Source organism: Chelonoidis abingdonii, chromosome 9, assembly GCF_003597395.2.
Source record: "Chelonoidis abingdonii isolate Lonesome George chromosome 9, CheloAbing_2.0, whole genome shotgun sequence".
NCBI lineage: Eukaryota > Metazoa > Chordata > Testudines > Testudinidae > Chelonoidis > Chelonoidis abingdonii.
In genome coordinates this window covers 53,779,318-53,804,164 of record NC_133777.1, presented here as the reverse complement: position 1 = coordinate 53,804,164, position 24,847 = coordinate 53,779,318, and the positions used below count along the sequence as shown (strand labels likewise).

General features: G+C 41.2%; 1 protein-coding gene across 1 annotated transcript in view; it reads right to left on the bottom strand.

Annotated features, from left to right (window-relative positions):
* Positions 1-24,847, bottom strand: part of RORA (RAR related orphan receptor A) — a 549,615-nt gene that overhangs the window by 184,334 nt on the left and 340,434 nt on the right. The gene's annotated exons all lie outside the window — the stretch shown is intronic.

The following is a 24,847-nucleotide window of genomic DNA, read 5'->3' as shown; positions in this document are numbered from 1 at the left end:
CCTGTCTCATATAGGGCCTGATCTTGCTCCTGATGAAATCCGTGATTAAAATCTCAGTTTACTTCCATGGAAGCAGGATTAGGTCCACAATTCATGGGCAAACTGTAAAGACTGAACAAAGACACTAATTAGTGGCAATTGTGTTGGGGGACGATTTGATGATGCAGAGAGGGATAATGGAGCACAAGGTTGAGTTAGCGAGTGGCAACCATGGTGAACAAGGCTGGAAAAGCTGGGAAGCATTTCCTTCTACAGCTACAAGCAGCAGACATAGAAATAAAATATGAACATAAGAATATTAGCTGTACACAGAAATTAGCCTTTTTACATTACCTATCAGCTGATCCATAATAACCTCTTGCAGGTGTAAGTCACTGGTGAGCATATGTTACAAGCCCCTTTGCACTACGCTACAGAGGATATGAAGTGTTACAGCTCCCAGCTACCAGTGTTGAGCTCAAGCTGTAGAAACTCATGCTTTTAGCTCTAGAGGTCCCCAGTTCAACAGCCAGTGTGTTGGCCAAGAGGGCAACTATTGCAACAGCATATCCTGAGGGGCATTTTATATGACATAGCATCTCTCAAAAGATGCTTGCTTCCTAGGAGGCTGGAACACAGCAAGAGCACCCTAACCTGCCAAAGTAAGGGTCACATGGCCAATAGTCAGCATGGTGCATCTGCTTCCATGCGCCTGGCCTCTGCGGGTTGTTACATAGGAAGGGCCGTGGCCCACCTCCTCCTCCTCAGACCCTCTGGGGAATGTGGTTCCTTGGATGCACTGAGGGAGCAATCCCTGCTCCCAGATAGAGGGAGGCCATTACGAAAGGCCCTTACATGGGGAGCAGAAGTGGTTCCTTAAACGCAATCCCCAGGCACCCATAGAAGGACCAGACACAATCGGACCCTACATACCCAGTACAATAATAATAACTACCATGCATTCAAATTCATCATATGAAAACTAATGTTTAATGGCTTTAGTTCCACAATGCTTCATCTTCTTAGAGGCACAGTCATTTACATCGTAAGTGGTATTTTGCTCATTGTAAACCTATGGTGAGGATATTCATTCTAAAATTACTCCTCATTCTAAAGTACAGTAAATATATTGCTGGTAGCAAGATACCAGCAAAGGGACATTGTGCTAAGCAGCAGCAGCTACCTATTTCTTTCAGCAACAGCATACTAATGTAAGAGGCATCCCTTTCATTCTTTTTCTTTTTTAAACACATCTAGGTAGCCAGGCCTCAGCAGTCACTTTCTGGAGCAACAACAGAAACAGGCTTTTGTTCTAGTGCTTTTCCTTTCATTTTATAATTGATATAGATTTCCCAAAAAAGTCATAAATGATTTAATCATCATCCATATTACATCTAGCCCTTGTTAAAATTTAAAACATTTCAAATAGGCAACACTCTAGTCTTCGTTTGCAAGAATCTCGCCATGGAAGCAGCATGACTAGTGCTCGGAGAGCAGGGTTGGGGGTAGCATCTCCTAGGTTCAGTTCTTGTCTCTGACCCTGACTCCCCAGGAATACAGGTAAAGCGACATATTAGTAATAAAAATATTCCCACCTCCGAGGTACCACATAGGGTGGTGCTGATCATGCAGAGCGATTCCAAGGGAGACCACAGCAGCCTGCTCTATTCTTCAGCAGCTGCAAAGATTCTGGTGTATCTCGGGGGGAGGGGAGGGTCATTTCCGGTGGACTACTCCTCCATTCGAGCTAGATGGGGTGCTCCTGCTGGACACTGTTCCCGTGGCAGTGCTATGTAGGAGACACGTTCGATCTCCCATCTCCTGCAACACTTGGATCTCATCTCACAGACTAGAAGGATTTATAAAGCACCTACCACTGCATTCTTTACACAATGCTTAAAAATACAGCAAGAGTTACCCACAAGTAGTTAGTTCAATGACGTGTTCAGCTCTAGGCAAAATGCAGCTCTCTGGCTGGATCTCAGTGGCTTCCTCTTTCAATCCCCAGTTGTAGACCAGCCTCTTTTCATCATCCAGGTAACTAACCACCTCATTTTTAACTCAGATACAGTCAATGCCATCGGTATAGAGAGTCATGTTGCAACTTCAGTTTCAGTATTCACAGTGCTGAGTGGTATTAGCTGCTTCTCCATTCTTTTTAAAAACGTAACTATGTTGCACTGAGTTTTGGACCGTCAACATTTTTTCAGAGGCAGTAGAAGAACATCAACCGAGGAAGCATCCTGGAGGCCAGTCACAACGAATATATAGCTCTGCTGAGGCCATAACAAAGGCTCTGTTGTGCTGCACACACAGTTCAGTTTGCAAGCTTAACTGTAATGAGTTGCTCTGTACATGGAAAAGTGTTGGCACAGAGGAAATTGATTACAACATTACAGGGCCCTGGGAATGGCAATTGCTGTTCAGCACATACATGCATTTCCATCCGCGAGGTGCCAAGGTGTCCTGGTTTGACATAGCTTCTCTATCCCTGAATATCACTGAATCCTCCCCTTGTCCTGTTCATGAAATTCCCAGGTGTTTATTCGTCACTTTTTCCACCTTGGAACTTTTAAGATAGCTAAGCTGGTAATATAAAGGTCAATAGCAGCAACACATTGATGCTGCGGGGGACATTTTCTCAGAAGTAAGCCAGGTCTCTCTGACAAGCTCATAGAGTCTGATGCCATGTGACATTTTCTTTGTTTTGTTAACACTCTTGTTTTTGTGTCTTGATTCTGTGACAACTTTTGTGGAATATGTCTCATTTCTTAACTCTGTACTTTCTGCTTATCTGCAATATCTCACCACTTCCTCCACTGCAAATTCTTGTGGAGGATTATTTAGCTGGATTTCAACCGTTTCCTGCATTCTCCAGCAAGATTCATCCTGTACTATGGGGCCTTGCTGAGTGAGGCACCAGAAAGTCCCTTTTTAGTTTTACTTTCACAAATTAGGCTGCATGCTTACAAGTAGTTGCGAGCTCTAAGGAACTGTGGTGCTATTGTGGGGCTATGACTGAATGGGGCAACAGCAGGTAGAATAGCAACAGCGATTTGCTCTTTGGGAGGATCCTTCGAGGAAAAAATCTACTGTGTCGCAGAAGATTCTGGTGAAATACTGGTCTTGTTATATCTCTCACCTGCACTCAGATGGCCCATGCAGTGCATTGCTTTTCACTGTAGGGTATTTTTTAGGATGAGGTGTAATAATGTTGAGCAAAAAGAGGAAGAACACGTGTATGCTGCTGTGCAGATCTACACTGGCAATGAGGACAAAGAGGTTCAATGTGTCAGCACTGACAGTACAGAATGTTTCCAATCAAACCTTCAGATTAACTGTTTTCTCTTGTAATCTCTCCCTCTCTGTTTAGTTTGCCAGACAGGTTATGCTAAAGGAGCAGACCACGCATCATAGCTGCTTTCCAATACCTCCGCCAGGCCATGTCCCCAAATTCCTGTGCATCTCCAATTTTGCTACAAATTTTCAAGAGGATGAGGTAGGGCTGGGACTAAAGAGAGGGACCATTGCTGCATTTTTTTATGCACCAAAAACTCTCCTATTTTGAGGATGTACAAAAAATGCTGGTCCGGCCTTGAGTAGTGCTGTTCCCCTTGGTGCAGCCTGACCATCTCTACATCACATGCTTCTGCTAGAGACCGCATGGGGAAGGCACCAATTTGGGGTTAGGGGCATTGGAGAAAGAGAAATCTGCCAGTAGGAGGTAGCATTTCTTACATCATACTCATGAGCAGGAAAAAAATGCTGATTGTGCGCAGTGATCTTTCTTCCTGGATCTGATACTTGAGGGTTAATTTCAATACTATTGCCAAGGTACTAGATAAAGAGGGTAGTAAGGGTGGGGGAAAGAACTACAGAGAAATCTCTTAATGAGTCCCTGGCAACAGCACAAATCCAAAAGGAATTGGAGTAGGAAAGAACAAAGGCCCCTTTGTGTATTTTCTCCCTCTTATACATTTGTTTATTTGCTGCCCAGAGACTGTACAACCAGAAACACGGTGGAGTTGGAGAGTTAGCTTTGCGTCTTGCACTGGATTTTCACAGATGCAGATAAACACATAAAGGGCAGGATTCTGCAATGTACTAAGCCCCCAGGATCCCACTGATTTTAGTCGGGACACGAGTGTTCAGTATCTTGCAGGATCCGGCCCAAAATGCAGATTGATGGAGAAGGAAATAACATGGATAGAACTGTTCATTCCCAGTAAGCTCAAGCTTGCAAACCATTACTCAAATTGCCACATTGGCTGCGAGTAAGAACTATCTGCAGGAGCAAGTGTCAGCAGGATTGGGCCCCAGAAGTACTTCAGCCGAGTTCCTAACTGAACAGTCTATTTTAGTGGCCACCTTTTGCTCTCCAGAATGTTCCTTTCTGTTATTTCTGTCGGCTCCCAACCCTGTGATGTGATTAGAGTGGATGATTACACTTACATAACAGCATTAAATTAATTTGCAGCACAGCACAACAGCAGAGGAAATTGTTTGAGTTCTCAAATCTCACCCTCCCCAGTTTATTTTAGTGACATCAAGGGATTACGGCAAAGTGGGTCAGTAGAGCACTGCTGGGAAAACAACCAAAACATCAGACCTGACCTTGTAAACTAAAGTGAGAGACAGCAAATAAAGAAAAGAGTTTGTACCAGGTTCTATTAAAAGCCACCAGGATGAATCAGCCTCCTAAACACACATTTCCATCTGAAACTGCCGAGGTGATGGCAGGGCGAAACAAATGGTACAAAGTCTTTCAGTGGAACAGAGTTCCTTTTCCCTGCTGTGCTGAGTGAGGCAAGGACTTGGAGCACAGACATCATCTGAGGTTTTAGTTTAATTTTAAGTAGAGGAGGCCTCAAATTTTCCTTTCAGCAGCGCTGCCATAAAGACTGACGTAACGGTTTTCACTCTTTTTAACAAAGATGGGATGGGCACCCTTCAAACACTGGTGTAAAGAACATCTTGTGTAGGACTGGGTGCATGTGTGGTATATTTTAATTCCCAATCAGTATGTTAAATAACTTCAGATTTTTGATGTTTTTGTACATGTGCTTGTAAAAACTTCACACATGAGGATTCTCAGAAGGGATAACCTCACAAGAGAACAGTCAAATAACTTCTTGAGAACTCAGGACACCATTTTGTATGTATCAAAACATGAAACCTATAATCATCTTGTTTATATTGGTATTTTTGTCATTTAACAGATGTGTGAAAGCAACAAATTGTCCCTATGTATTAAACTGATCTGCTGGCTGCAGTGAGCTGGTTGGTTTGCGATCATTGCTGAATGTTTGTTTACCAAGGGAAGTGACTAAATATTGACTATTTGGTTGGAAAACAGAGAGATGCTTCTTAAAAGGAAACTTGCAGGCACTGTTTGGATAGTGTTAAATTTGGGCCAACCCATTCCGAAATTTGTAAATTACTCCTTTCATTACCCATTGGTCCTTCTCTACCTGCAAACAATGGTTCCTCCTCCCTCCCCCCAAGTTTTTGAATGGATCTGGAATTTATATAACGCTATTAATTTAACAACTTCAGCTTTATAGCACCTCAACATGCCAAAACAGCATTCTTTGTGCCCTGTCAGCTTCATCAGCTGAGGTCAGCACAATGCTGGGAGTAGTGTGTGTTCGGATGCTACTGCTGTGGATTGCACAGAAAGAATGATACTGTGTGTGTTTGGGAGGACTCTGAAACAGGTGGCATTCAAAAAAGAAATCTAGGTATTTAGGATTTGGTAGACTCAAATTATAACATGACAGGTCAAATACATTTCCCCCTATGTAATATGCCCTATAAACAATTTGGATGCATTTTCATACATTACATTAGCTTTCACTCTTTGGAGTCAAATTCAGCCCCGGCTTAAGTGGTGCAACCTCCAGTGAATTCAACTCCCATTATACAAAGGAGTTTGGAAGTCAACTGGCTTTGCACCTGATTAATGTAGGACTGTATTTGGTCCATTGTGTTGAGTCAACGCATGTCAATGGATCCAACACCCATCAATGGACCTAACACCCACTTCCCCCGCCCCCCCACCCACAGACACACAAAAAGCAAATCAAAATGCCTGATAGTAACCCTCTATACAAGAATCTTGTCAGAGAATCATGAAGATGAATGGCGAAGATCATCCAAAACGTATACTGTTCTGATGTTTTCCCCCTGAAGTACTCTAAAAGAACCCAACCATAATGTACTGAACTCAGGCTAAAAGTATAGGCTACAAACCCACTTTTCCTGTTCTCCCGGTTTGTTTTTCTTCTGCATAACCGTGACAATCCTGTGATGAAATGCATGTGTATTCACGCCAGATAAATTGTAATTTGTTGTGTGTGTTGCCTTTTACACTTGTAATTTCTACACAACTAAGACAATTTAGTGGTATGAATCAGACTTTACAAATAAGAAGAAACATGTTACTCTGCTGATGTCATCCTACAATCATAAAATGTGTTTGTCTTTCATGACACTGGATTACAATAGTCTAATCTGTGGCCACCTTTATCATAGGTATTGTGGATACATACACAAAGAGATATTGCAAAAATGCTATGTGCAGGATGAAATATCAAGCACTGAAAATCCTGGACATGAATGTTAAGATTATTTCTACAATATTGCACATACCACATACTTCGTTCTATACATTAATAACAAACAACAGTAGATTAAGTGTTATATTTAGGAAGAAAAATAATAGGTTACATGACTTACATTAATATTGTGACATTATCATTGGAGATTTCCTCAATTTTGAATGCTTGATATTTTAACTTTTAATATTTTATTAATGCTAGTTTTTCCCTATAATTTTCTTTTGGTGGGGGTGGAGGTTTGGGGCGTGGGAGGAGGGTTTAGCGATAGAGTAAATTAAAATATTTGGTTTGGGGATCTTAGACTGTTTATTGCCCTAGCATAATTTAACATTCCTTTATTCTGGTTCTGTGCTAAGGTCTCCCCTGCAACTTATAAATTCCATAGGCTCCCGGTCCTAGCAGCTGTCAGTGCTCACATCTTTCATACCAAGGTGCTACATAGAATGGCCGATAGCCAAGATTTTCAAAAGTGACTAGTGATTTTTTCAGTGCTTAAATTTCTGGGTTCCCAACTAGAGCCAACGTAAAGTGGTCTGATTTTCATAAGGGAAGGTGCTCACCAGTTAGGGTGACCAGATAGTAAGTATGAAAAATCAGAATGGGGTGAGGGGGTAATAGGCACCTTTTTAAGACAAAGCCCCAAATATTGGGACTGTCCCTATAAAATCAGGACATCTGGTCACCCTATCACCAGTCTGTAAATCAGTCCTCTTCAAGGTGTCATTGCTTAGACATCGCATCACTGAGACACCCCAAATTACTAAATCTTTTAGAAAATCTTGGCCTAGACTTTACAATTCCTTGATATACAACTGTTTGGCCTGCCAATCTTCCAGGCTCCTCCAACTTTGCCTGCAAAGTGTGTAAGATTCTTGCCACATGTCTGTGTTAGTCTTACAGACTGCAGTATTTTACTACTTAAACTTGAAGAAGAGATTACAGTGCAGTCTTTTCATCTTCAGGCTCATTAACACTATCACTAGGGCCCCCTTGAGTCAAAGGTCAATGCTGGAGCTACCACTGTACCAATTAATACAGTGCTAAAAGGAAACAAAAACAAAACCCGAAATCAATAGCAGCTGCTATTCCCACAAGTATTTAATGAGCAAGCTCTGTTTCTAAGAGCATTAAATATTGGTCTTTCAGTCTGGAGACTGTATTTAGTATGCACCTTTAGGTCCTAAGCAAAAAAAAGCCTCATTATGCTTAATCAGACCATTCCACGGACTGTCACTGCTCTCAATTAAACACTTTAGCGTATCCCTAGGAAAGTGACACCCATATGGTACTATGGATGGCAAGTTGTCTGCCTGCAACTCACTTTATTTAGTGTGCTGCCCCTTTAAAGAATGGGGCACCTGGGATGTATGCATGGGGAGGTGGCATGTAACTGACCAGGAGACTTTAACTGTACTAGAGTGAAAACTCCAGGAAATCTTTAAAAGATGAAAACCAGGAAATGTAGAGGTCAAAACACCAAATGGCAAATAAAAAGATCCATTTTTTTCTTTTACACTCTCACAATTTTTTTTTTAGGTGGGGGGGGGAGCCTGGCATTCATGATTTTTTATACCTTGGGTTTGGCAATACTGGGTAGCAGACTACAGCTGCCTATACTGTGGTCACCTTTATTCACTGGTGCCCCTTCAATCTTAGAGAGCTTTTTTGATTCATTTTTGTGTGTCTGTGTGATGCAAACGCCTGCACGACAATCTGTTGGTAAATAGCCTTAGAAACACAAATGACAGGAAACAAGACAAAGAGACCATTTTTGCCTGGTTAGCTGTTTTGCTAGCCTATGGATTGAAGAACACTGGCATAATCCCTATGGGGATGAATTAGGGATAGGTAATGATCTTCTGGCCCAATCTACTATCATTTCTCCCACCCCTTATCAACATTCCCACTGTTTTGCATAATTGAGGATTAGTCAAAATTGTGCTTCCATCCTTTAAGGGGGAAAATAGATTATCTTGGGAAATGCTTGCAGCATTGTATGCATGGATGGGCAGAATTGAAATGCCACAGTTTTCCACAAGGTATCTTGGCACAGTATTTTCATTAGGGTTGCACACATAGCTTTAACTCCTTCCATACTCCTTTGATTTGCATTTAACCTTCAAAGCAGGGGTTGGCAACCTTTCAGAAGTGGTGTGCCGAGTCTTCATTTATTCACTCTAATTTAAGGTTTTGCGTGCCAGTAATACATTTTAATGTTTTTAGAAGGTCTCGTTCTATAAGTCTATAATATATAACTCAACTATTGTTGTATGTATAGTAAATAAGGTTTTTAAAATGTTTAAGAAGCTTCATTTAAAATTAAATTAAAATGCAGAGCCCCCCGGACCGGTGGCCAGGACCCGGGCAGTGTGAGTGCCACTGAAAATCAGCTCATTTGCCATCTTTGGCACACGTGCCATAGGTTGCCTTCCCCTGCTTCAAAGGCTTAGTAGCAACTATTGCAAGTGTGTCCACAATGCATTTCTTTCCTTTCTGAACAAGATGAAGGAGTCAGAACTGTTGAGTTCTGTCTCTACTTCTGTCTTGAATTGCTGTGACAAAGTCACTTGTATTTGGGCCTCAGATTCCCTACCTGTATAAGAGTGGTGATAATACTTTTCATGCCGCAGCTGAAGATGCTGTGACGCACAGTCCAATTTATGTTTGTAAAGTACTCTGAGATCCTCAGAGAACGTGTTGCACAAATGTCTTGTCAGCATTTGAAGGCATTTCATGGAGCACAGTAGCATGACAGTGATATCATACTGCAGATCCCAGCTCACACAAAAACGAGCATTGTTACAGCACAGGACTAAAAGAGGCAGAGATTTTACAAATCTGAAATCAGGAATTCAGTCCTGAATTCTGTATACTCCCACTGATTACAACTGGAATGACGAATTGGGCACTAAAGCAAAAAAATGATCTCAAAACCATTCAGGAAGACAGTCCTACAATATTTTACTGCATCCTAATCCGCATAGTGATATTTTGTAATAACACTTTAAAAAAGAGAGAGAAAGCAAGAGAGTGTCATTTTAAACTAGTTTTAAAGTAATTGCTCAACAACTTGCCGGGTCACAGGGCTTGATCCTGTACATGCACCTCAGACCAGTCTCCCAGCGCCTTCAATGGCTGTTTGCTTGCATAGTGCAGCAGTGGTCCCTTAATGTGCATACACATATTGCCACTGCAAGGTTCAGTTTATTTATTTATTTCTTCAGACAGTGGGAGCCAAATGAACCTAATGAATGATATTTCATCTGAAGCTTTTGCTGTTTATAATAATACACCTTGCTTTATTCTGCAGTCTCTGCAATTTCTCTAACAGCTGACCCAAGATTATGTCTCCAAGAGGGACAATATTGGTGTGTTGTAAACTGCTGCTGTTTCTTCTCTCACCATTAATGAGTTTAGAAAAAGACATTCAAGATGCAGTTTTGCCAATTAGAGCTGCTGCTACCTGATTCTTGAAGGACAGAGCTATGCCTAATTGTATGCTCAGACATTTTAAGTAGTTGTTCTCTGCTTCTTGTGCTGCAAGTCTCTTAACCTTCAGAGGCAGAGTCATACAATTGGTAACAGCAACAAACAACAAAAAATCTACATCCACAATGGCTAAAGCAGCTACTTCCAGACTGCAAAGGATTTTGACCATCGGATTTTCTGTCCCAAGTCTTTGAACAATACTGCAAAAAATCTACATACCTCATCAAACCCTCTACCCAATAAACACCATAGCAGTCTTCAAAGTAATTGCACATGGGGCAGTGAAAGTGGGAGGCAGAAGGATTTCAAGATCAGGGTTTGAAGATTAAGGAAAATGTTATGTATGGGACAGGGAGAAACAAAAATAAGATGTTTTTCTATGGTGCTGCCTAGATTTGTAAATGAAATCAAGTTGTGTTTTCCTTTCAAAATGTAACTCCCCTAAGCAAATACTAGCAGGCTGATTCTAACTTTTCCCGTGTAGAGGGTGAGAGCTCTGGGTAGGCAGCCATGAGACCAACATTTGGGACATTCTGCTAGTGGATGTCAGCAGCATGTTTCAATCAAGACCATTTGAATTTGCACTGAGAGTATGCTACTACCCCTCTCCTAGTATCTTGCCCTCTATGTTTGTTCCCTAACTGGTGGGAGACTAGGCATACCCCTAATCCACTGACCAAACTCCCTTGGGACTTAGTATACCTGACTTGTTAATAACCAGGTAAAATATTTATATCGCTTACTGTGAAGAGATGCCACTCTGCTGCTTGCATAGGGTGGGAAGGGAGAAGTGGAGGAATAAGCTGCCTACACTGGACCCTGTCTTAGATGTATCAGTTTGGGCACACAGTGTCAGGCAAATGATAACCCGCTGGAGGTGGGGTGTCAAGGAACCCAGAACCATTCCAGTTTCATTAAATATGTGAGAATAACAAGGAGCACATAAATAAGAACATATAAGAACATAAAAACGGCCATATTGGGTCAGACCAAAGGTCCATCTAGCCCAGTATACTGTCTTCCGACAGTGGCCAATGCCAGGTGCCCCAGAGGGAATGAATAGAACAGGTAATCATCAAGTGATTCATCCCGTCACCCATTCCCAGTTTCTGGCAAACAGAGGCTACGGACACCCTCCCTGCCCATTCTGGCTAATAAACATTGATGGACCTATCCTCCATGAATTTATCTAGTTCTTTTTTCACCCCCGTTATAGTCTTGGCCTTCACAAGGCCAAGGAGTTCCACAGGTTGACTGCACGTTGTGTGAAAAAATACTTCCTTTTGTTTGTTATAAACCTGCTGCCCATTAATTTCATTTGGTGGCCCCTAGTACTTGTGTTATGAGGAGTAAATAACACTTCCTTATTTACTTTTTCCACACCAGTCATGATTTTATAGACCTCTATCACATCCTCCTTTAGTCGTCTCTTTTCCAAGCTGAAAAGTCCCAGCCTTAGTAATGGGCTATGAACAGGCTATTGAAGTGAAACAGCACCTGGAACAACTAGCCCATGCCCCGAATGCTGCTACTGACCCCTCCTTCATTAGTTAGCATTGGACCTTCCTTTCCAGCCAGAGTCCCAGTCTCTCTTTCTCACCTAGTCAAATGGCTTCACATCCTTTCACCTCAGAATCCCAATTTCCTACCTGTGTTTTCCCAGCTCTTGAGCTTTTTAATTTTCTGCTGCCTACCTACTGGCAGTGGTGCTGCTACACGACCAGCAGGCTTTGTCTGCTACTCCCAGCGTGACTGGCATGTTATTAATAAGGGGTAGCTGGTGTCTCTCATTACACTTCCAATGAGTGAAAGCACTTCAGAACTCATTTAGCTTTTTCTCGCTGGGGAAGGCATGCTACACCACCAAGAAGTTCACTTTTCTACTGCCTTTAGCAATAAATAAAGAAATTCTCTTTTTTTGCTTTAACATTAATAAGGTGAGAGAATAGAGAATTTCCCAAAGAAATTAAGGAATGCATAAGATAGCTGCAAGTACAGAGGATCCCTGTGAGCAAGTACGGAATCCACCTCAGAGAGAGTGTATATGCCAAAAAAACCCCAACCAGATATGCAGAGCCAGAAAGAACTCCACAGGCAAACGAGCAATAATAAAGCCTGTGCCTAGTGCAGAGGGTTAAGCAGGTCTCTGGACCATTTAAAAACTTTCTTCCTTGTTTATGAAAGTTATCTGTGGCAACAAATATAACATTTCTCTGGAACTAAAGAGCCTGGAAATAATTTTGCTCCCCAGGCTGAAAGGGTCAACTAGACTCAGAAATGTACAGCAAGAATAGAAATCTAATTACAGACCATACTTCACAGGCTAAAAGGAATCAAACTCACAGAGCTTTTATTTGAAAAATATTTTTACAAGACTTCCCTTGAATTACTAATTTATTTACTGATACTGCACTCACTCTACAAGGCTCTGATATAGCTTTTTACCTGCCATAAACTACTGCATCTCAACTTCCATCCCCATTACATCTGCTACCATTACCTTTTGTTACAATCACTTCTTTTTATTTTACACTTAATTGACAGCAATGCTATTAAAACAAGGGTGACCCATTTTATTTTGTGTCCAACGCATAGCACCTTCCACAAAGATTTAAAAAAGCCAAAAGACTAAGATAGTGTGTCATGCTCAGGGCCAGATTTACACCTTATGCACCCCTAGGCACAGCATCTTCAGCATTCCTCCCTCCCCCCGCTCCTCCCCGCTACAGCTGATCTTTCTCTTGCATACAGTTTTAGAGAGGCAAGGAGCCCCTAGAATGCCATGAGCATACTGTGCCTAATTGGAAATCCAGCCCTGGTCGTGCCCTGGATGTTAGTGGGCAATATATACATGCACTAAGAGAAGGTGATAGACCACAGGATCAAAGTCCCCAGGAATGAAGATCAAGGGAGACACCTATTACTACATGCATCTAAAGGTTTTCCAGCAATGTACTAGAATTGTCACCTAATCACATTACTTGCACAAACTAGGATCAATGCGAATTCTTATTTAAGGGCCAAAACATGTTTTCCTTACTTATGAGAGGAGACTCATTTAAATTCGTGGGTGTTCTGTTTTCTTTTTACATTATATCTGAGTAAACTTCACACTCAGAAAAGATAGGGACTAAAAGCATAAAGGACTACTAGCATACAAGCACTAAGCATCACAGACTAACCTGGGCAGCCATTATGCAAGTTCTCAATGCAGTTATGCCAATGCACCTCAAAGCTGGGCAGTCATTGCGTTGTGGGCACAAAATGGAATTAGGAGATCAGCAAACACATTTATACACTTGACTTCATCCAGTATTTGAACTACTGCTAGATATAACTTTGCTACAAACCCAATTATTTTCTGAATGATATTTTGCTTAACATTTATTTTAGCTTACGCGGCTGGGACAGCATTTTCCATTTCTCATATTGTGCACTAAGCACCGAACACAAAATTAAACCCAGCGGTAATTCAGGTCAGAATTTCTCCCATGAGTGGTAGAAGCCAGCTTAAGTTTCCACAGTTTAACACCTCTCCCATCCCCTGCCCACCCCACACTCCAGAAAAACCCAAAACACTTTTGCAGAACAATCATCAACAAAGCTCCCTTGAAAGATTGTGAAATAATCTGGGTAGCAAATATACAGGCTGAATGAGTGTATACAATGGATACAGCTAGTAATTGTTATCTGTGAAGAAATCACTTCCTATGGCTCCCTAGTACATAACTGTTGCTAAGGAGAATTATTAGCATATGGACTGCAGTGGGGATCTCAGCTACATTGTTTACTCATCTGTGACATTTAACTTAATAAATTGTTCCAGAATTAGCTATCTTTGGCTTGATCAGCGCAGTTTATAAAGCAAAACAAAACAAAACAAAAAAAACCCTGGATACTAAAACTTTGAGTGCAAGCTACACTAAAATGTCTCTCTATCATTTCAAAGGGCTTCCTACTGTCATACTGAAATGCCCAGATATGTAGACTGCTGTGAAATATGTAGGCGATGCCTGCTGACTGATTTTCAGATAACGAGGAAGCATCTGAAAGCATCAAAGTTTCTTGTGTGGATATGTGTACATTAATCCCCTGCCTTTGTGATATCTAGACTTTTTATTGCAACTCATTGTTTAATGCATTGCAAGACTCTGCTCTTCACGCACGGAACCCTAGTTCAGAACGTCCCTGTTCCCATCAGGTGTCTTACTGATTCTTACTTTCAGACTCTTAACACAATGGCTGCTGAGAGAAAACAGCATCTGAAGGCAAAATTTACACCTCTCTCAGTTTGTCATCTTCCCTATCATTCCTTCCCTGTGTTGTACTAGAACTGAAGTGCTAGAGGTTGCCCCACTATCAATTCTATTTAGTGGGAGGAAAGGATGGAAAAGGAAGGGGAGGTCTTTGGATACAGTGCCTGTTCTTTGACACTCCTCACTGGTTAGTACATCCTTAGTTCTGATTAATGAAGGAGACAAATAAAGTTCATGGGTCTTATTATTTTTAAATAAAACCACACTGCTATTAATGAGGACAGAAAGGCAGGAAAATCTGGGCTTAGTTTGATGATGATTACAGGTGCTTAGGTGATGAAGGTCACATGTTTTATGTCTTAGACCATGTAAAAAGCAACAGAGAGTCCTGTGGCACCTTATAAACTAACAGATGTATTGGAGCATAGGTTTAGGCTGGCATTATTCCATTTAACGTGTTTGGCTTCATCCTTCAGGCCCCAGTAAAGTAAGTATTTTGACACATGCCTAACTAGAAGCATGAGTATAGTTCCATTGGTTTCAGCTGGATTACTCATGCGCATTTAGTTAAGTATGTACTTAAGAACCTTGCTGACCTGAGTCCTCAGGGCACAGAGGGGAGGCGCTGGTGTGTGGAGAAGGTGCACAGGTACCAACCACAGATTGTTTAACGATGTGCTGTACCCATTCCCGCCGCAGCACTAACAGGTGCATCTGCAGCAGTATGCTACACCCTCATCAAGCATCCAGAAAGGGGACCTTGCCTTGGAGAATGAATACTTATAGAGAGCAGGAGCACATCAGTCCTGTGCTGCTTCACCACCAACCCCTGTCAACAGTGAGCAGACCCATGCTGAAGTGAGCATCCCTCATATATTAAACAAGCTCAGAAAAAAAAGAAGTTAAATAAAAATTCTGCATTTGCTAGTGTAAATAATGGGCTAAGACTGAGAACAGTATTTCATAAGTGACAAAACGTGAGCTTGATTTCATGAGACCTTGCAGTTATAATTTTGCTCCAAGAGCACTGACAGCAGGAATGGGCACTTGCTTACATTGCATTGGGTTCAATCATAACAAATATACTTAGCAATCTGATTTTGCTGTTCATTTGGTATCCTCTTCAGGCCTTTCAGTTTGAGCATTTTACAAAATCAATCATGGCCTTGTTTATTCTAGGACTGTTCCCAGTTCTTCTTTAGCTCTCTTCTGGTCCTTCCATACAGTAAGTACATTAATTTACCACAAACACTACTTGTCAAATTTCCCCCATTCTCATTTCCATTTTCCTGCATTTTTCTTGCTCCTTTCATTTTTTTCCCTGTGTGCTGATTCCCTAGTTCTCCTACTAAATTATGCTCTATTATTTCCATAGCCTGAAGAATTCACAGCTGAAGCATTATTTCTAACCTTCGTTTGTATTTCTAGCATGTGCTATAATCTGTTTTGAGTTTTATTTGCAGCCAAGATGCTGACATAGCACCGATTTTCTTTTCCTATTTTGATTGGATAGAAGCGTAGTTTACTACTGGCATTGGGGTGAGAACACTCTTAGCTATCTCTCTCTCACACACACTTTCAGATGAACTTATTTTTTACCACAGTTTGTTATTAATTCTGTAAGTCTTTGGGTATGTCTACACTGCAGATGGCAGCGAGCCTCCCAGCCTAGGGAGACAGAATCGCGCTAGCCTGAGCCCTGCTAAAATTAGCAGTGTGGACATTGCAGCTTAGGCTGCAGGTTCAGGCTCTCAAGCCCACCGAAACCCTTATGCTTAAGAGCCTGAGCAGGAACGTTCACACTGCTAATTTTAGCATGCTAGTTTGAAACCCCCCTTGCATGAATCTGTCTACCTTGAATGGGAATCTTTGCTAGCTGCTTTATTGACATACCCCATGCTACCAGCGACTTGGGGTGGAGGCATCAATATCTTCATGTCAAATATTCTTTTTTCCTATCTTAACTTGGCCACTCATTCCTGAGACCCCATACGCAGCTGATCTAGATCAGAAGGTTCTGTAGGTTCAGGGCACCAGACTGCAAAAGTCTTTCAAAAGCTGTATTTATCACTTGAGGTGCCTAGGTGCTACAGTAATACCAATAAATAAAAATAGAGACCATTGTGTGCCTCCCTCCCACCTGTACTATTAATTCCTACATTGCCGTATAATACTAGATTGCTTGGTTGGGTCCCTTTCTCTCTCAAGCTACCACCCTCTTCTGTAGGGTAAGTTACACAGTTAGCTACTACAGTGATGAGCATTCTTCTAGAAACCTCACCAGGAGACAATTCTGCACCAAGGGTTTCAGATCTATGTATTAGAAACAACCCAAATCTAAACCCCTAGATCCAAATTCCTCTGAATTTTAGGGGAAATCCACAATTCAAACTGGACCTCATTTTTGCAACAGGCCCTTAATGGCTGAACAAACCCTGGAGACCAAGGTACTCACATTTTTTCCCAGATCTTAACTTTATGGATTGGACTTTTCCAAATCTCCAATTTTTAATGACAACTTTGTTCTTAATTTTGCCCCAAATGAGAACACACAATAGCAAGCTTGACTAGAGAACATACTTTTTATTTTTTTATTGTATGTACATAGATTGCAAAACATTAAAATCCCAGGCAAATATGTAAATTCAGTATCTTAGAAAAATAGCACATAAGGCATTGTTACTATTAACTGTAAATTGCTTCATGCAAATTGAGCATTAAAGAAACAACCATTTTAGAATTAAGTAACAATTAATGACAGAAAAACCTGAGTAGCTATAGGGCTTAACCCACAGCAAGAATAGAAAGTGATATAAAATGTATCATTTTCAGAACTAACCTAGGTATACAGGCAAGCCAATCTTACCTTGTCAAGCTAAGGAGATATGGTCAAGGGAGCTGCCTGCCATCCTTACCTCAAAAGACAAAAGGATCTGTTACAAAGCAGGAGACCGTATTACTTTAAAAGAGGAAACAGGCTGGGTTTTCTGGCTCCCAGATTCTTTTCAGCAGAGTTTGAGAGGTTTCTCGATGACAAATCAGTGTTGCAGGTGCCCTTAAACTGAGTCAGTGTCTCCATAACAAATATGTTCCAAACTTTAAGGGACAAATCACTTAGCGAGACTGGTCTGGGGATTACCAGTTAGCTGTTACTGCCTGTCTGGTTGCTATTAGTTGGGTGAGGTTCAAGAAATTCAACAGTCTTGCTCTACAGATTGAAACCTGAGCAGTTATTTGCACATGCCATAGTGATGGAAAGCTTATTAGTTCAATATATCACTAAGTGTCCTTCCAACAGGGGTAAACCCTGGGCCATGTCCACAACATGTTGAGGGAGTACATCTTTTTAAATACACAGGCACTGAATCTTGTGACATGAAGCTTGTTACCTCTCATAGGATCTGCTAGAAAATTCTCAAGGAGTAGAGAACAGATAAGGCTCCATCATTCAAAGAACAGTAACTCACTGACTAAAGCCTCATGTAAGGCTTTAAACAGGTATTGGCTAGGGTTTACCTTAGAACTCAGGGCACGTCTAGACTACGCGCCCTATCAGAGCGTTAAAATCGATTGCTCGGGGATCGAAATATCGCGTCTGGTCTGGACGCGATATCTCAATCCCAGAGCGTGCTTAGATCGATTCCGGAACTCCAACAAAACAAACGGAATTCCGGATTCGACATGGCGAGCCGCGCGGATCGATCCCGCGCAGTGAAGACGGGTGAGTAAATCGATTTTAGATATTCGATTTCAGCTACGCTATTCTCGTAGTTGAAATTGCGTATCTAAAATCGATTTAATCTCGTAGTGTAGACCTGGCCTCACTTTCTTATTGATGTGACATAACCCTCCTTCAGTTTGGAGGCACCTGATTCGCACCTTTATGCACAATCTGCAAAAGCAAATCCTCAAAAGAAAGACCTCCAGTTCTTGGATCTGGGAGGACTTGAACTGGGGAAGTTATGCTGCTATTACACCTCTTTTTCCACTTCCCATCGCAGGTTGCCCTCTGATGCAAGTTAGAGGATCCATAAGTGTGCTTTAACTTAGGGCTTGTAACAATCACCATGAGGGCCACACTAGCTGGGGATTGCCAGAGAATAGCTAGCAATGGGTATGCTCCCTACAACGGGGCCTGTGCTGGCTCTATGCCACCAGGAATTCCCCCATACTGGGAGAATCCTTAGTTGCCCAGTTGTAGCAGTTGTATTGCCCCTCTATGCTGTCTGAGTGGTGCAAAGGGTGTGTGTTAGGGCTATGGGTCCAACGCAAAGCGTCTTCAATCCTTTAACACAATTTGTAGAATCTTAATTTATTTTCTTTACTGACTGATAAAAATGTGTATTCCTGATATACCGCATTACCAATCTTCCACCTGCTCATGGACATGTATAGATTGAGCAGAAAAATTTGTATCACAAGGTGTGCATGGCAGTGGCTCCAATTAGACATTACTTAACATGTACTGTGATTGTGTGTTAACTACAGTACACTAGCACATTAAGAAGTATAGTTGGTTACTGTGTATATAATAGTTGCCTTTTTAAGTCTTTGGATCTCAGCTATATTAACTAATTATATATAACTAATTATATAATTAGATATAAACAGTACCGCCAACTCTTACAATTTTGTTGCAAATCTCATAGTTGATTTTTTTTAATAGTTCTCATGAATTTAAATTCTACCTTCATCTTACAAGGTTTTGCTCTTATCCAGAATGGCCACTGTCTCACACTGCTTTTAATAGGACTAAAACCACAGGCTCTCTTCAGAAAAACTGATAGCATGTCCCTTTAAAATTCATAGATGAAAGTGAGGATCCAGTGGCGCTGAAGCCAGGTTACCCTGAAGGAAGTTGGTGGCCATTTAACAGCCAGGCAGGGGAAAGGATAATGTTGAAGTGACAAGAATGAGATGCAGCGGGGAGGGGCAAGGTATAATGCTGGGAAACAGGGCAAGAAGCTAAGTTAGAGTAATGTGGGGAGCAGGGGGCATACTGAGGAGGCTGCAGGGGAATGGGGCAGCAGGAAGCTGACTGTGGTGAGGCAGAGAGGGAGAATGTGATGGACTGGAGGACAAGCAAAAGGGTGAGAAACATGGGGGGCAAGTGAATGTAAGTGGACAGACTATGAGAAAGTAAGCAGGGACAATGGGAGTGGGGTAGCTGCCTATCTGCCTAACTAGGGAGGAGAATACAGAGGGCTAGAATGATAGATTCTTATATCCCCGGGATAAGAGAGTGTGAGTGGAAAGAATGCTCTTCAGTGGTTGATGCGGAGGGCTTCCATTTGTCTGTGTATATTTAAGGCTGAATTGAATGGTATTACCGTATCACTAAGAAGCCCCAGTCATGGACCAGGCCCCCCTGTGCTAGGTGCCATGCAAACACAGAATACAATCCTGGAAAAGTTGAGGGAATGTGTGACTTCCCCCTAAAAGGTGAAAAAAGCCCAGAAAACTAGTGAAAATCAATGTGAATGAATTTTAGGGATTCTAGCTCAGGGGTTGGCAACCTTTCAGAAGTGGTATGCCGAATCTTCATTTATTCACTCTAATTTAAGGTTTTGCGTGCCAGTAATACATTTTAACGTTTTTAGAAGGTCTCTCTCTCTAAGTCTATAATATATAACTAAACTATTGTTGTGTATAAAGTAAACAAAGATTTTAAAAATGTTTAAGAAGCTTCATTTAAAATTAAATTAAAATGCAGACCTGGTGGTGGCCAGGACCTGGGATGTGTGAGTGCCACTGAAAATCAGCTTGCGTGCCGCCTTCGGCACGCGTGCCATAGGTTGTCTACCCCTGTTCTAGCTATTAACTTTTGAATGTTTGGGGTCGGCAATACTGTTGGAGGTTCAGCTTGGATCCGGAGCATCCCAAAAATTTCAATGCTTCTTTGAACTGCTTTCACCAGTAGACTTTTTTTTGGATTTCTGGGTCTTAAACTATCTCTGTACTTTCAGTTCTGCTCCAGATAAAAATCATGAAGTGCAATAGCAGCAAAAATTAAACCAACTTCATCATGCCTCAAAAAAGTTTTGAGTTAGTTCAGTCTGAGTTTTTGGTAGCAGCTCAGGTGAAATCAGATCAACAGGTTTATGCATTTTCTTGTTTTTGAGTACTAGAGTCTATCCTATACTTGGACTCTTCTTAATGCACACTTCAGTGTAAATGGATATTTCTTTACTTGAGTGCACTGATGTCTTTTGATATATGTCACATTAAGACTCAGAATTCTCATGCTACTAGTCACCATTTTTTTCTAATTTTTTCCACTCCTTTATAGATTTTCTAGTTCCATTGTAACAGAAACATTTACTCATGTTGATGGGCTTTCAGTGTTTTTCCAGTTTACTTGAACACCTAGTAGCTCCCCCAGTACTAACCACAGTCAGGAAGTCCTGTTTAATCTGATTAAACTAAGTCAGCTATCACCTGACTTCTCTTCTCTCTTTTTATGTGGCTTAATTTTCTACCCGTTGGCTCTTCCTTCCTTTCTGACTCACTCCTGGCTCTTATTCTCATTACAATCCCACTGATGCTTATTCTCAGCAACTTCAATTTCTACATCCAATCAATTAGCGGCTCACATCCTTGTTGGAGCCTGAACATTGAATCAATGCTTCCACACAACAAAATAGTCACTCACTGGACATCACCTTCAGTATACATTGATCACTTTTTGACCACTCAGTTTCCACATTCTCCATCTCACATGTTCAATATGGACCAGCTGCAGCTGACACTTCCATGACCTAAAACAATTGATGTCCATGACCCCTCTAAGAACATAAGAATGGACATACTGGGTCAGACCAATGGTCCATCTAGCCTGGTATCTTGTCTTCCAAAGTGGCTGGTGCTAGATGTTTCAGAAAAGAGCTATTTATTGAGTGATCCATTACCACTTGTCCAGTCCCAGCTTCTGGCATTCAGAGGTTTAGGGACACCCAGAGCATGGGGTTGTCCCCCTTACCATCTTGTCTAATAGGCACTGATGGACCTATCCTCCATGAATTTATCTAATTCTTTTCTGAACCAAGTTATACTTTTGGACTTCACAACATCCTCTGGCAATGAGTTCCACAGGTTGGCTGTGTGCTGTGTGAAGAAGTCCTCCGTTATGTTAATTTTAAACCTGGTGCCTATTAATTCCATTAGGTGACCACTGGTTCCTGTGTTATGTAAAGGAGTAAATAACACTTCCTTATTCCCACTTATCCCATGACTGCTTACTTTGCTTAAGAGCCGTCGGTGAGGGACCTTATCAAAGGCTTTCTGAAAATCCAAGTATACTATATCCACTGGATCACCCTTTTCCACATGCTTGTTGACACCCTCAAAGAATTCTAATATATTAGTGAGGCATGAATTCCCTTTACAAAAGCAATTTTGACTCTCCTCCATGTTCATGTTTGTGTCTGATAATTCTGTTCTTTATTATAGTTTCAACCAATTTTCCTGGTTGAAACTATAGCCTCTGTCCCTCTCAGGCCACTTCACTCCCCTCTGCTTACTCATTTCTTGACTCTCTCCCACCACAAGTCTGCCCCTCCAACTCCAATCCTTACTCTACCCCAAGAGCCACTTCCTATGCTTTTTCTCCCCAGCCTCTGAATACCTCTGGAGAATGTTGGGCAATAATGCTGACATCCTCCACTACAAATATGTTCTCTCCTCCTTCACCTCTGCCATTTTCCTTGCCAAACAAGTTTCCTCAGTCTCATGTCCACTATCATGTCTCATTGTCTGTTTGTAGCTATTCACATAAACATCAGGGTGCTTCCTCCTTTCCTCCTTTATCCAATACCCTCCATGAACTGATTCCAAAGGCCATTACCCTACCCTCAAGATGCACCTCAGCCATGATGCTTGTAAAAATCAGTCAGCTTGAGGAGCACATGGAGATAGTTTGCACTCATTGAAATATTTATTACTGTCAGAGGAAGAAAATTGCATATTATGAAAAAAAAATAATTTGACTGTATTCTCTCTCTCGGTCTGACATTTAGCTTCTTAGAGCGTATAATCTTTGAGGCATGGCTCTTATCTTCATATGTCTTTGTACATAGCCTAGCACAATGAGGCGCTGATCCTGATAGGGAGACTTTGGCTGCTACTGCAAAATAAACAGGTAATGATGATGATGATGGTTATCATCGTCATCTCAGCTGTGAGAGAAAATTGCTCATTGATGATAACAGGAAACTCTCCAACCTCTCCATGTCCAATAAGATATTCCAAATTGTAGTGGAAGAACCTGAGACCAGATTAGTTTTTTTTCCAGACCATGTCATTACACGTTGATTATTATTCTATTTAGCTCTACAAATATATAAAACTTGTTCGGGTGTGACATTAGGAAGAGTTGGAAAAAATATAACCAATATAAAAATCAGTCTCTGCTGCTTATCTTCTAATATGTACAGGAAAAAACAAACCCCCTAACACTTATGTCAACATAGGAATGGACCAATGGATCAGAGTGAAAATATTCCCACGACGAAAGCAATTAATGAACAGTATGTTGTTTCAAACTCATGTAGGCTTTAATTTAATAAACACAAATAGATGAATGTGCTCATGGGATGTCATCTCCTTTAGGCTTGAAATTCCTGACACAGAAGAATTGTCACACTTCAATGCATTCAGTGGTACTCCCTAGACTTTCAAAGCTTGCTTATTATGACAACAATTAAACATAAAAAGCCCAAATTTGATTTTGTGACTAAGTCTTGCTCCCTTGATTCTTTTGCCTCAGAATATGGATTGGGGAAGTTACTGTATCCTGGATATATATGCGCTCGATATGAAGTAAGCCAGTTTGGCTAAAAAGAAGATTGAACCTGACCAGGAACCCTTTGGGAGGTTCAGAATAATAAGGTTAAGTTTGGTCCCCGTCCTGCAATTGACTTCAGGCAGATGGACCCATGCTGAGCCCACTGAAGTAAACTCCTGCATGGAGCTCATTTCAAGATCAGGGGTTTGGTCTGTTCATTTATTTTATTGAATTTATTACATTTTCATGCAACTTGAACATACGAGAGAGCTATTCTTGCAGTATTTCCAATCCAGGCAGCAACAGAACTCGCATCCATTCTCATGAGCAGAAAATAGAGGGTTAGAAATTTCAGATTTTTTTAAAATCCATATCTGAGCCAAAAGAAATCCAACATACAGAGGTTTGTTTATTGCTAATCTGTGGCCTTGCTAGCCTGTCTCCTAGGGTATAACAACCTTGGTGTGGACACTTTTCTTTTAAATATCTTCAGCCTGCAGAGCAGACAAGGGAAAGGGAGAGTAGTGAAACTAGCTAGCTGCATCAAAGTCCAGAGACTTACCTCTACCAGTGGCTTCTCTAAAGCATTTTGGAGTAGCAGGAATCAAATTACAATCTCATGTGCACAACAGGACATATAAATATACCAATCATCTTTACCAGCAATGCACATATTTTATTAGAATGGCTTAAGAAGTATCACAACAGTACAAATGGGTTAATGCAGCCGAACAAAAGCACACCTGGAGTGTCACGTTACTCTCATACATCCTTGAATATGGAGCCCATAAAAATAAATTGACTTGAGTTTAATCCAATAGTCAATACAAGATTCTGGTTGTGTAGACTATTGACTTAAAACTCAAGTATAGCCTCAAGCAAGAGAAGTCCAACACAAACATACCATGCAGCAAAGCTGTATTGATGGATATCACCAGTGTTTGTTCCTTCAATAAGAAACAATTATCAAGAACTGAATGTTGTGGGAACAAGGGTAATCCAGAGATCAATACAGTTAATAAGAGCAGACCTATATTTTTCAAGGATTTTTGATCTGTTTTATAGCTTAGCTAACACAAGCTTGTTAATTTTGGTGTGTGATGAAGTTTCTGTAACAAAGAGGATTATGCTATTATACATGGAACTTTTCCCAAGGAAGCGTTGTTTTCCAAATTCACACAGAAAACCTACACTGTCCCAAGCACACAGAAGTGTCTCTTCATTGACTCTTCTTTTATCACTCATTATGGGCTCGATCTTGCAGCCTTTATTCAGGTAAAATTTCCTTTAGACTTTGCTGGCAACACTGCTTGAGTAAGAAATGTAGGACAGGTCTCTGATTTAGAGTTGAATCTAACTTTGTAATCCAGTTTATGCAGATACCTGGTGGCAGACAAAGGCCTGCATTTTGCCATTGTACTATGAGTGACATCAAGATAAATTAGCAGAGATGAAAATTAAAATCATATGAAGTGTAATGCTTTAGACACAAACTTCTGCCCCATAAAATTCACAGCAGACTAGCAGAACCATCTCCATGTTTTGCCTCCTCTGGGATTTTGTGGAGGCAGAATCAGGTGGAAGAGGGTAGGACTTTCCAAAGCTGTCATTAGTAGATAGGTAAGGTAAGGGTTAAGTTTCTTTTACCTGGAAAGGGTAACCAAACACCTGACCAGAGGACCAATCAGAGAACTGGATTGTTTAAAGTCAGGGGTGGGAAT